We start from the raw sequence: 12,903 nt of genomic DNA, 5'->3' as shown, positions 1-12,903 counted from the left end.
GCTTAATTTTTGTAAATCTGGGGCAGTGCCCCTGTGGTCCAGACTGTGTTAAAGGAAAGGCTGTAGCATGTCATCTTTTGTAATACATCACAAAATACAAATACCTGTGGATGAAGTGTTTGCATTCAGCAGGTAGGAAAGTAAAACTGAAGGAATTTTCTTTGTAACTCTGAAGTGTGATGGAAGCAACGATTTTAATAGGATCAAAACAAATCAAGCACTTTACTGGTTGATGCGTAAATGATAAATATTAATTGAAACCCGATTTCCACACGTTACCATTTGTGTGCTATATTTTTTCATCAGTATAACTGTAGGTCTATGCAAATTTGGTGGTCATTTCAGTGGAAAATGTGTTGTCTGTAAATGCACTATCACACAATGCTTTAGTTACTTTGTCCATTAAAGCTAGATGGGTCTCAAACGCTAGTCGTTTGAAAAATTGGGTCTTGGTTCCTGAAAGGTTGGGAAGGCACCGATTTAAAACATCTTTATTGCTCATTCACCTTCCGTAGTCTTGCGTGGTTATTTTGGGATGGATGTCAACTCACCAAAATGCAAGGGGTAGCGGAAGTGACATCACACACCCTTTGACCTCCACTTTCACTCACACACACATACTTGCACATACACACAAATTCACTCATATGCACACTCCCACATAAACTCACTCTCACCAGCAAGCATGCACACGCCATACATTTAAAAGCTTTTTTTGACTTACCTCAGCTGCTATGTAAGGGCATATTCCAGCTTATTGTGCTATATTTTTATTACCCTATTAATGAATGATATATTCTATTTATTCACTATTATTGTAATACAAAGCTGACAGAAAATAAAGAGAGTGGAGCCCCAGATGCCCCTGTGTTCCTGGCACTGAGTTTGCCACCTCTGAGGCCAGGGGTCGCAAAGGCAGTGCTAGGGTAGCAAAGGTCAAGCCAGGGGTTGCAGCTGCGACCCCTGGTGACCTCAAAATGACTTCTTTGGGCTTTACCACCCCCTGCACCCCTGCCTTTCAGATCCTATGTGCTGAGCTTGAGGAGGGTGCTTGAGAGGTAGGTCTGGTGCAGATCAGGGCAGAGTTTGAGTGACTGGGTGTTGTCTGCTGAGGAAGATTTGAGGTAGAATTGTGTGTCATGGCCGTATTGATGGATCTTGATGCTGCTGTCTGATTTTGAATCCAAGGGGGTGAAGACAATGAGGGAGATGATCTTTCCCTGGGTAAAGGAGACTATGCAGGATAGCTAGGGAGGGATACCAGAACGACGTGAAGAAGCCCGTGGCTGAGCCCCGAACCATTCACTCTGGGCATCGATGTTAAAGATCATTTCTACAGTGTGGATGCGGAGACCACCTTTTTTGCACTCTCAAAAGTTGATTCCAGCTCCACCACTCCCAATGGCCATTCAGCAGGTCTTTACTTCAGTCTGAGTGTTCTGCTCACTTCATCATGGTAAGTAGATATATTGGTTCAGCAAATTCCTATTTCAAGGCAGACCGCGTTCCCTACCCTGAATCCCACCGCTGCGCTTATTTAGAGCATGGAGCTCATATTCCTCTCTTGCATGCTCTTTGTTCCCCGGCAGTCGCAGTCCACTGTGGGCACCTTTGAGTAGCCTCCCATGCTAGCCGAAATGGTACCTTCTGTCACTCTGTGCTCCAAAGCGCTCCCTCGCTGAAGTGCACGCAGCGTGGTGATTGAACTCTGAATTTGTCCCAGCTGTGGGGGGACCGTCATGGTGGCTTTCAGTGCCCCTCTCATCGCAGTCGGAGAGTGTTTTTTAATTAGTCGGTAATGAAAGCACCAGGGATCATTTCTCGATTTGCAGAAAACACCATGGATTGCTCTGCATGATTCTGTTTTTTTTTTTAAAAGCCTTAATAGAGAAACAGAGAAAGATCTGACTCTTTAATTGTTGAACATTTGTTTGGGTGAGAGTGACACCGAGGCAACTCCTGCTTTGATGTTCAATTCATGAAAAGCTTTTCCTCTCAGATATGGACACTTCATAAAGCTGGTGGTGGGACGTGTTCTCTCCATTCTCAAGAAGCTGTGTAGTGCATATGCTTAGAGGTTTGTCTGTTCCTTCTGTGGGTGGTGCTCGTGCATTAAGAGGTATGTTTCCCTGTAGCTGGCATGATATGAAGAAAATATATACATACATGCATTTCTTTACATTTTATTTATATTATTCGCTATTGTTCCAAAGGGACCCAGAAGGACGTTGAGGCACCCTGTAGTATTTTAGGTAATGCAGGGGTTTAAGAGCTAACACCATCATTTAGGCATTCTTTAAGGGGCCTACATCACCATATGTAAAATTGATCTACATGGCTATAACAATGCAGGGAAGTTGTGAGCCATCCTGCATTTTAAAAAAAGGGTCTGAAAGGTCATAAAATAAGGTGTGAAATTTTGTTGTTGAGACACAGATTCTCTAGGTTTATTCCATGTTCAGAAGGAATCAACTCGTAATGGTGTAGTAATGCTGCACTTGTAACCACTCCCATCCGGTATAGGGACTTCCAGGTTCGGCATTACTACTTTGGACATTACGAGGACCTCATAAACAAACATTGGCAAACCAGTAGGTCTGGCTTGCACATTCAGTCCTGACTAAAGCATTTAAAAAGTCTGTTGCTCCTTAAATGGGAAGGGAGACTTACTCAGCCGACCCCGTTGTGGAGTTCAGAGAGATTGGGCAGCCTGTGGAAAACGAAGGGCTTTGACAGATGGGATCTCATTGGGATCTCACAGGTTAAGGATATTTGGGGGAAAGATGAGATCCTTACATTCGACGCCCTGCAGGGAAAATACCATCTGCAGGAGAGTGAGCGTTATCGATACCTCCAGGTCAGACATGCCCTACTTGCAAATATTCCCGGGGACGTCACACTTCCGGAGGCCTCCCCGTTGGAGGACCGGGTCTTGGATGGCCATATCCCAGAAAAAAGGATCTCACTGATATACAAAAAACTGATCAACCATATGGGGGATCCGTTGGCGACTCTTAGGGAGCAGTGGGGCGCCGATGGCCTAGTACTGGATGATGAGGACTGAAGAGAGGCAGTCTCCTGCCCGAAAGTAGTGGCCATCCAAATGAGGCTTAGGTTGGTGCAACTGAAGATTCTCCATCGGTCTTACACCACCGGACCTCGGCTAGTGCGGATGGGTCTGGCGGAGAGTGGGGAGTGTCGGAGGGGATGCCGGGAGACGGGGACGTTCCTGCACATCTTGTGGCACTGCGTAGAAATACAGGACTACTGGGTCAAAATCCACGATAAGATCCGAGAGGTGATGGGGGTGGAGTTGGTGTTGGAGACCCGACGATGTGTTCTGAATGTCTGGGAACCTACAGACCTGACCTCACATGGGAAACAATGGGTGACCCTGGCGTGCATGATTGCCAAGCGTAACATTGCTCATTTGTGTGGTGCCAGTCAGGTGCCCCAGATTGGGAAGTGGATGGAGGATCTAGACTGGTGCATGTTCAGGGAGAGGTCAGTATACGTTGCCAGGGGGTGCCCCCGGAAATGGGGCAAGGTCTGGGGTGCTTGGAATGGTTACAGGGGGGATATATGTACTCCTCCGGATGTTAGAGAGGCGTCAGCAGTGTTCGACTCCCCGTGATCCCTGAATGTTATTCTAAAGTATTATTCTGTAACATAGTACTGTACATTTGACCGCTGTGAAAGCAAAGCTTGTCACCTGATGCTTTTATTTTGTTTGTTAATAAAAAGATTTTAAAAAAAAGTCTGTTGCTTTGTGAAAATGAAAGCATTGATTTCATTCTGCATACAGTGCATCTGTGTGTTAAATAATTTAAGGTGTTCTGACTCAGTGTACATACGAAATGTTAAAAAGTGGCCAGCATGCAGTCCATGGACAAGCATTCATAAGAGGAAGAAACACACAAGTGCATGAGGTGAGAGAGGAATACGCCTCTGGGCGGCACTAAAGTCCATTCTGTGCTTTATCATAAAGAATTGGAAACAATAGGTTTAGCAGACAATTGCACTGCCTAGCCACACCTAAAAAGGATATTGAAATCTACCTTGGACAGTCCTCGTCCATATTTTTCCTTTTGGTCAAGAATTCCCTCTGTCTTGATGTGGCTTCATGACATACCATTGGTTCTCATATAACTATGTCCCTTGTGGTTAATATTTTTGACAGATGTTTCTCAAATGTTTTCAGTCAACAATGTATGGGTAGACGTGTTACGCATGGCATTTTCTTTTTCTCATGTTTTAAAACCCTAAATGGAAAACATCATATTTGTAAATAATAAAGGGAATTAAGTCAACATGCTTCCTGTTCAGAGCATGAAATATTTTTTCATTTCCACTTGGAGACATGTCTAGCACCAGGAAGGGCTTCTTCTTTTATTATATCTTGTAATCAATCCAATTTCAGTTGTTGCGTCACAAACAAGAAGTATCACAAATTGGACACAAACAGGCCCTCCATATCAAATGATGAGGGTGACTTGATGTGAATGAAGGCAGCTGACACCAAAGTGCTGACCAAACTCTGTTTCTCTGGCTCATGTTTCAAAAACCTTGCACTGTAAATGAAAATGTTATTTCCTACGGATCTGATATAATTGAAACCAAAAGAGTACATGCAGTAGGTGCACTGGACCCTAGCACTGTGGACTTTGTAGTACCACCAGCTGCTGGTTGTCAGGGGTGGTACAGTGGGCCAGCTTCACTTGACAAGTGTGTGTTCCTTTCCCCTATGTGTGGCAGAGATCCTGTCACTAGAAGTGATTGCGAGCCCTCCTCGCAGGTACGCGTACCTTCTAGAATGATGAGCGGCTTCAGTCGGGGCAGCTCTCAGCGGGAAGCACGCCAAGGCTGAACGCTGCAGTCGGCTCTCTGTATCTGTTTCTCTGCTTGCTTTGCCAAGTCACGTGCCTTTGTCTAATTAGGAAGCCTGATCCCTCCGTTACATTTGAAAAAAAATGACATTGCTACTAGGGCCTTCTGCGCATGGCATATGATTTTGTCATTTTTCTTTTATAATCTCTGAGGCCCACGGATGTGTAGTTTCGATTTGACATTTTTGAGGTTTGTGGAGTAGAGAAGGTGGAACTGGGATTCGGCAAGTGATCTTTTTTTGATTGATAGTGTTGTAAATAAAGATGACCTGGAAATGTAAGCTTTGATGAAAGAAGCTTTAAAAATAATTTTGTGTCCAAATGAAGCAAATCGAAGGAAATGGAAAATTATATTACAAGATATATATTTTAGGATAATGACTGAAACAATTTGCATCTTTGTGTTTGTTTCTATGGGGTGTGTTTAGTTTTTTTTAACTGAATTTAATGTCTAGAAATACAGTACAACATGTTATTCATGTCCCTGGTCTGCCTCTTCCATCCAGCTGTACATCGAGCAAATGTGGAGTCTGCCTGGAGAAAGCAGTATTTTCTGAAAATGGTTAGATAATTGACTACAATTGATTAGGGTCTAGTAACTTACCAATGCTGACAATTTGCAAGCCAAGACCTACTGCATTTGTACTGAGTAATCGAGAGCTACTGAGTTTATAATGGGTAATCAATAGTTACTGCATTTGTTCTGGATAACTTCTTGTCTCAAGCGCCACATGGTACCGTCCATACTGCTTATATGACTTCTGAGGGATCAGTCTACTAAATAAACATTACAAAGATTCCTCACTGCATGCATTTTTGGACTTTCAAAGACCTGGGAGAATGGACAAAACCTTGGAGTTACAAATCTCATTCCCTCGCTTTCTACTGTGAGTATGAGATTGTTTCAATCTGCCGTCACTCTGTAAAGGGCAACCTTAAAGTAAGTACTGCACTGGATGGAACAGAATTCAACCTAACTTCATGGAAATACTAGTAAAATATTCTTCAGAGATTAATATTGCGAAAAGAAACCCTAATCTGGAGTGGGCCACAGCAGATCTGGACCATCATTTAATAAACTGGTCCCACGCGAGACCGCTGCACATAAAAAAGGACCATTGATTGATGTTTCGTGAGCCAGTTATTTCAGGAGTTCTACCTGATGCAATCATCATCATCTGGGGCATTAAAAGCTTTGTAAATAGTATCCATAGGGTATATTTTCTATACCCCAACTGGTATTCGTTCAGAGAGCATATGTATTCTTACAGAATTCAGATCACAATGAATGTGTTGACTATTCATTGTAAAATAAAAATAAACACGACCTTTAAAATACAACGAATCACCTTGATCAGTGCTCAGTGAGCTATGTGATTCAGCTGGAATTTATCGTATTTTGTCTAGTTGTGACCCCTTGCCACTCACCCACATTTTTTGTTGTTGAAAGAATAGATCCAAGAACATGCTTTTCTTCTTGCCTGCTATTAGTGAGTTAAAAAGAATAGCATGAGAAAGGAAAATCTTTGGGTTGGTTCAGTGGTTTCCTAATCTGTCAGATTACTTAAATAGAAATCCTTCTTTTCTCCTCTGATCTATTTGTTTCAACCTAGTTGTGCTAACCGTTCAGTGGGGTCATCGTCAGGACATGGCAATGTTCTTCTGACATAAAGCAGTGCCTGTTGATTTTATATAGTTCCTCTGTAGGGACTTCCCTCAGGATTTGGAGAGCCTAAAGTTTAATCACTATGCTGATGGCTCAAAAAAACATGTGTTAATGATTCTGCAAGACTTGCCCTATTTTAACTATTAGTGGTTATCTTCTCCGTTATTGCCAGCGGGAGTGTTGATTTTCCTTGCTGTATTCAGTGCTTTGTGACGTACTGCAGTCTGTCCGAATCATTGTTAAGATCCAGTCCTTCGTTCTACAGATGCCAGAAATTCACTTCGATTTTTCAAGCCCTGGTGCATGGGCAGTATTTTAACCAATGAGATCTAACTGAGGTGTGATTATTGCTTATTAAAAACTCCACCCAATACCCTGCCATGACGACGCGCAATATTATTTGCTCTCCTTACAAATCTCACCACAACTATCTGAAACACAACGAAAGCTATAAACTAAACAAGCACCAAATTCTGAGCCAAGCTGCTAGTATGGCATATCACATACACGAGCACCACTCCCACAGAATGAGATACAGAGCTTTGCTAATCAACACAGCTGCTTCCTTGGGTTTCGTGATTTGCTTCTGTAGCTGATGCGGCATCCAAACCCATGTGTGGCTTCAGTATGTACAAATGTATTCGTTAATTCCCATATGTCTTTGGTTGTTTGAGACATGACACTTGTCAACATCTCTTTCTAGTATGACAAGTTCCATTGGAATATTGCTGATGTTCGGTGTTGATCTTACCTGTTTTGTCCCTGGTCTAACTATTGCTTTTGTGGCTGAAGACAGTCTGTGGAATTCTCCCTTCTGCGTGGTTAGCTTCCAAATGGGGACACTTCCTTCTTAAAGTAATGCAAATTGGGAGGATTTAATGAGGCTACTGAGGGAGCTTTTCACTTTCTGTTTTACATACTTTCAGAGTCTGAAGTTATCAGACTGGATCACAAGATGTGCCCTAATGGGCCCATTAATAATACACATGCGAACATTCAGGAGAGCGGAGATAGTGCATTGAGTAGAGCTAACTGGTGTCATGTGAATTCTCTTAGCAAATTTGCATCTCGTTTCCCTATTGTGCAATGGAATAATATATCTCGTAGCAGCCAAATTGGCAATGTTAGGTTCCACACACAGATCTGCTGTACAATTTGTAGCCAGTGATTGGTTATGGGTTGTGTTACTAGGCAGAAAGAGCCAGTGTGATGGTTTGCTTCCTGGCAGTGGATTGTCTTGTATGTTCATGCCTTCCTTCAAGGCACTAAGAAATCTTTGTGTATCGTCGGAGCTGAAGTGTGTATTATATGTACAAGGGTACTGGTAAATGGAGAAGCCAAGATTCCTTCTCCAATTTACCCACTGCCATTAGATGCAACAAATGAAGGAATCCTTTATTACCCTTCATGTATTTTTTGCAAATGCCCTTATGAGGACCCGGACTTTGTAGAGATTGAAGGGGATGGCCTGGGTGGAGCAGAATAGGTGTTTATGCGGAAGGATATCCGGGTTTACTCTAGTTTTATACCTTTAGCAAAGTATATAGCAGCCAACTGGATGGTTTTTAATATGAGAGGTCTTTCCCTTCTTTTTAAAGAGTGGTAAGCGATTGGTGATTTTTAAAGCAATTTGCAGGCGCTGAAACATCTTCATGTGTGTAAGGTAAGTGCACAGAACCTTCAAACAAATATTAAAACATTGTAATGTTGAGAGCTCTATTGAAGACAGTGCCGTAGCTCCGGGCTTATTATGGCTGGTATAAGCCCGGAGCTCCAACATTCCAATGTGTGTCTCGTATTTCTCTTTTTAATTTAAGAACATTCTACCCTTAGTGGGTGGAATGTTCGAATAGTCTTATAGCCCTGCTGCCTCAGGTTATACTGGTTGTTAAAGGCTCTCTCCTTCGTTATAAGCCCTCACCAGCGGGCTATAATAATTCAACCATAGTTCAGAACTGATTCCTCAGCAGACCATAACCGCCTCATAACATAATCTGTTGCAATGTTAATTATTGTGTTCAGTGCTTTCACCGATGCGCTGTACAGTTGTAACAAAGTGCTCGCTAAGAGTAAATGCTCTGAAAAAATTAGACCTTCTCCTGCTTCAGGAGGTTCTGGATCTCATTCTATTCATAGAATCCCTAACTCCCACCTTCTGTAAATTCTTGAAGATCCTCTTTTGTGAATCATCCTTGTGTACTTGACTATGCTTAAGAAAATCTCTTCTTTGCTGATTTTTAGAATGTTTTCTGTGGTTAAAACTGCACCTCTCACGAGGATGTGTATGTGCTGTGTAGAAGCATCAGAATAGAGCGGTTTAAAAAAAATAATCGCTTGAGAGGTGGGATAGTGTTCTAACGTGAGATGGATACGTTTTGGAAATTTGAATTTGAAGAGATAATGAAAATTGCTCTTTTAATATCTGTACCCTCAAGCCTTGGACTGTGATATGCACACATGTGGAACGAAATGCGAAGGAAAGCCGCATGGAATGAGGGGAGACGGGGCACTGTGAGAGGATGAAACATATTTTAATAAAATGCATCAGCTCCTCAAAACTCTTTTTTGGAGTATAGCTTGCTATACAAAAATTGTTGAGAATAGCATAAGGAATTGGAATGGGAAACAAGACACAAGAGAGCTAATGAATGGTAATCATTGTAGACGAGGGACAGTAGTCCTAAGAAGCAGATGGACTACAGTGTTTTTAGTGGAAAGGGCTTAAGCGCCAGTTAGTTAAGTAACAGAAGATGATTTCAGGATTTTATGGAGACCGGAAACTCGTAACATTGGTTCCTATGGGAGAAAAATGGTTATCGGTTTTACGGGTAAGTACTGGATGTACGAGTGGGAGTTTTGGTGGTTAGGACTAAGGTTCCCCAAGGTCTAGATGGCCACTCGAGTTCCCACCAACGGCACTCGGGCGGCTGGGTGCAGAGTGCAGGGTCCCAATGTAAGCCAATGGGGCTAAGAGGGCCTTCGGTTTGTGGCTGCTTACGAGCAGGTCACTTGAGTGTGGGAGCAAAGCTCTTGGGGTTAGGATAAGCATTGCAGGGGCCAGCATTCAGCACAGGAGTTGCACCACCAGCAGCACAGGGGGAGCCAGGTGCAGAGTGACAAAGCCACGTCGGGGACCCAATGGATAACAATGAAGATCTTGGGTTCGGAAAGGAGGTTGAAGGCGACTACTGGCTGGAGAGGTAAGCAGGAGTCTTGGGGGATGATTGGACACCGTCGGCGGGGTCACCCAAATCTGGCGGATGTCTTTTGGCGATGGATTGTTGTGACCGCCTACAGTCGCGGTCTGATTCTTCAGGCAGCTTCGGTCGCTGTTGTGGTCTTCTTACCGCCTGCGGTCGCAGTTGGGGGGAACCTTCAGGTTGAGGCTGCAGGTGTTGTCTCGAAGCATGTGGGAGGTCCGGGGTCACCAGATCCTAGGCCAGGACTGCTGGGGAAGACTCCTTGTTGTGTAGGGACACTCGGACTTGGGCTCGAGCTGTGGCGTCCAGTTGCAGAGTGGTGCAGGACCCAGGACTGCCGGGGTCTGGGTTCTGGTCCTGGGGTCTTTGGTTTGAGCAAATCCGGTGCTCACGGGAGACGGAGTTTGTAAGGTGAGTGTAGGGCAAGTACTCTGGGCTATGGGGGGGTTGCTGGACACGCCGGTTTCTTCGCTGTAGGCAGGTCGGAGTCAGGACAGACTGGTAGGGCTGGGGCAAAAGCTGTTGGTGTCCTCTTCTTCCTGGGTCAGCACAGCTCCTCGGTCCTTCTTCTTTCTTGCTCAAATCTGAGGAGTCAAGGTTCAGTATTGCCCCTAGATACTAGAGTTAGGGGCGTTAAGGGGGTGTGCAGGTCAGGACCAATTGGTCCCTTCCTTGAGGTGGGTACACTCCCTATTATGCCACCCTCTAGTGGGAGGGGGTCTGAGCCCCCCATCCAAGATGGAGGAGACTGACGTGAGCTTCACCACCCCTCCCCCAACTGAGGGGTGGGGTTGGCAAAGGTGGGAACATCTCTTCCTAACTTGTTTTTCCCACCGATTTTCCTGCCCAAAGAGGGGGCCAGAATCAGTGGGAGCCAGTTGCTGGGGGCAGCATAAGGCAGGGACAGCTTCCAAAGGCGGCAGGCCTTAGAAGCTTCCCCTTTCGTGGACCCAGCCCATCCTGGGGGAGGAGGCATGACATCTCTGCCCAGGATGGGCTTTGTTTCTGGACCCAGAGAGCGGAGGCTCTCCACCGAGGGGTCCAGAAACCTGTCTGGTGGTGGTCAATGGCAGGCAGCCATTCAGGAACCACACCAGGGCTGGTCGATTTTCAGGGGGCATCTCTAAGATGTCCTCGGAGTGAATTTTTCATTAAATCCAACACTGGCATCATTGTGGGTTTAATGTGATGAGAAGTTTGCTGCCAAACTTCCCAGCCATTATGGAGTTGTGGAGTTCGTAATTACCAACTCCCAGACCATATACTCTTTATGGCTTTACTAAATTTACAATGTCTAAGAATGGGCTTAGATACTTTAGGGGGTACAGGGCTCTTGCCACTACACCCTCACCTTAGAGCTAGTGCACCCTGCTAGAGGGGTGAATTACCTAGGCCTCAGGCAGTGGGTTGCAGGCATGGAGTACACGAATGTGTGCCATATCGACTCTTCACTTTTCTCTGCACCAAAACACGCAGCCTGCAATGGCAATGTGTGGGTGCTAAGGTACAGTGCCTCTAAGGGTGGCACAATAGATGCTTTAGCCCTCAAAGGCCTTTTCTGGTCACAGTTCCCTTGGTTCCCATGGTAACTTTAACAAGGGGCTTATGTGTGGCCAGAGATGTTTCAATTGTGGGTACAAAGGTACAGTCTTGGGAAATCAAACAGGCCCTGGGAATCTGATTGGCAGGGACTCAGGGCACATCAAGTTAGGTTCTTTCAGCTGTCAGGCAAAAAGTGCTGGGTAACAATGCAAAAAGGGCACGTTCCTGGTGTAGTGTACTGTTGTAATATAATGTAATGATGTCTTGTAAAGCGCATGAATCACCGCACTGTAGACCGCTGGGGAACCCGTCCTGGCTTTCCCTGTGAGATGGTCCCTACTGGGCATCCCCGGCGTATGTGGGGGGCCGTTGTGGAGATGAGGCAAGCTAATGCCCAGAGTTGCCGAGTGTGATCCCTGGTTAGAGTAGGCACCGAGGCGAGAATTATCGAGTCCGCTGACCCTGGTCCACGACCCTGCGCGTCGGTAATTGAACCCTGGTCCCGGGCCGTCCTCTGCTTCCGGGTCTGCCGCCTCTAACCAGTGAGCCACACCACTCCACATTAGAACAAGCATTGGAAATGCAATAGGTCTCGCATTAGAAAAGTTGGAGCTATTGGTCTTGTAAATGATTTATTTTTATTTATCTGTTGTTTTTGAAAATAGCTAAATTAATAGCTCTGTCATTTACAATGCCAATAGTTATAACTTTTGCAAATGTGATGCCTATAGCATTTGTAATGCAACATGTTTTGTATTTACGTGACTTAGATGTATTGATATTACAAATAACAATGGCTTTTAATTTTTGTAAATAATAAATACTTAAATAATTTATTTAATTTATAATGGCAATAGCTTAAACGTTTGTAAATAACTTTTGTGAAGATTATGTTCAGTGTATTTTATTGTGACAAAAATCCAAGAACATTGCATTTGCACCTACACACACACAGAGCCACACACATATAGATGTGGTGGTGGTGGATCTGGGGGATATGGTGGTGGTGGATGTGGTGGTGGTGGTGATGGTGGATGTGGTGGCGGATGTGGGGGTTGTGGATGTGGTGAAAGTGGTGGTGGATGTGGTGGTGGAAGTGCTGGTGGTGGGTGTGGTGGATGTGGTGGTGGTGGATGCGGTGGTGGATGAGGTGGTGGATGAGGTGGCGGATGTGGTGGTGGTGGATGCGGTGGTGGATGTGGTGGTGGATGTGGTGGTGGATGTGGATGCGGTGGTGGATGCGGTGGTGGATGTGGATGCGGTGGATGTGGTGGTGGTGGATGCTGTGGTGGATGAGGTGGTGGATGTGGTGGTGGTGGATGCGGTGGTGGATGTGGTGGTGGTGGATGCGGTGGTGGATGTGGTGGTGGTGGTGGATGCGGTGGTGGATGCGGTGGTGGATGTGGTGGTGGATGTGGATGCGGTGGATGCGGTGGATGTGGTGGTGGTGGTGGTGGATGTGGTGGTGGATGTGGCGGTGGTGGATGTGGTGGTGAAGTGGTATTGGATGTGGTGGTGGTGGTGGTGTTGGATGTGGTGGTGGTGGTGGTGGTGGTGGATGTGGCGGTGGTGGATGTGGCGGTGGTGGATGTGGTGGTGGTGGATGCGG

At 45.2% G+C, this 12,903-nt stretch overlaps 1 protein-coding gene and 1 pseudogene across 2 annotated transcripts in view; both read left to right on the top strand.

The window, feature by feature from the left end:
• Positions 1–12,903, top strand: part of FAM168A (family with sequence similarity 168 member A) — a 457,874-nt gene that overhangs the window by 300,998 nt on the left and 143,973 nt on the right. The gene's annotated exons all lie outside the window — the stretch shown is intronic.
• On the top strand, positions 6,846–6,968 carry LOC144774603 (U4 spliceosomal RNA; annotated as a pseudogene).

This window comes from Lissotriton helveticus, chromosome 8 (genome assembly GCF_964261635.1).
Source record: "Lissotriton helveticus chromosome 8, aLisHel1.1, whole genome shotgun sequence".
In the NCBI taxonomy this organism is placed as follows: domain Eukaryota; kingdom Metazoa; phylum Chordata; class Amphibia; order Caudata; family Salamandridae; genus Lissotriton; species Lissotriton helveticus.
Note: the sequence above shows the minus strand (reverse complement) of the source record. Positions and strands in the feature narration are given on the sequence as shown.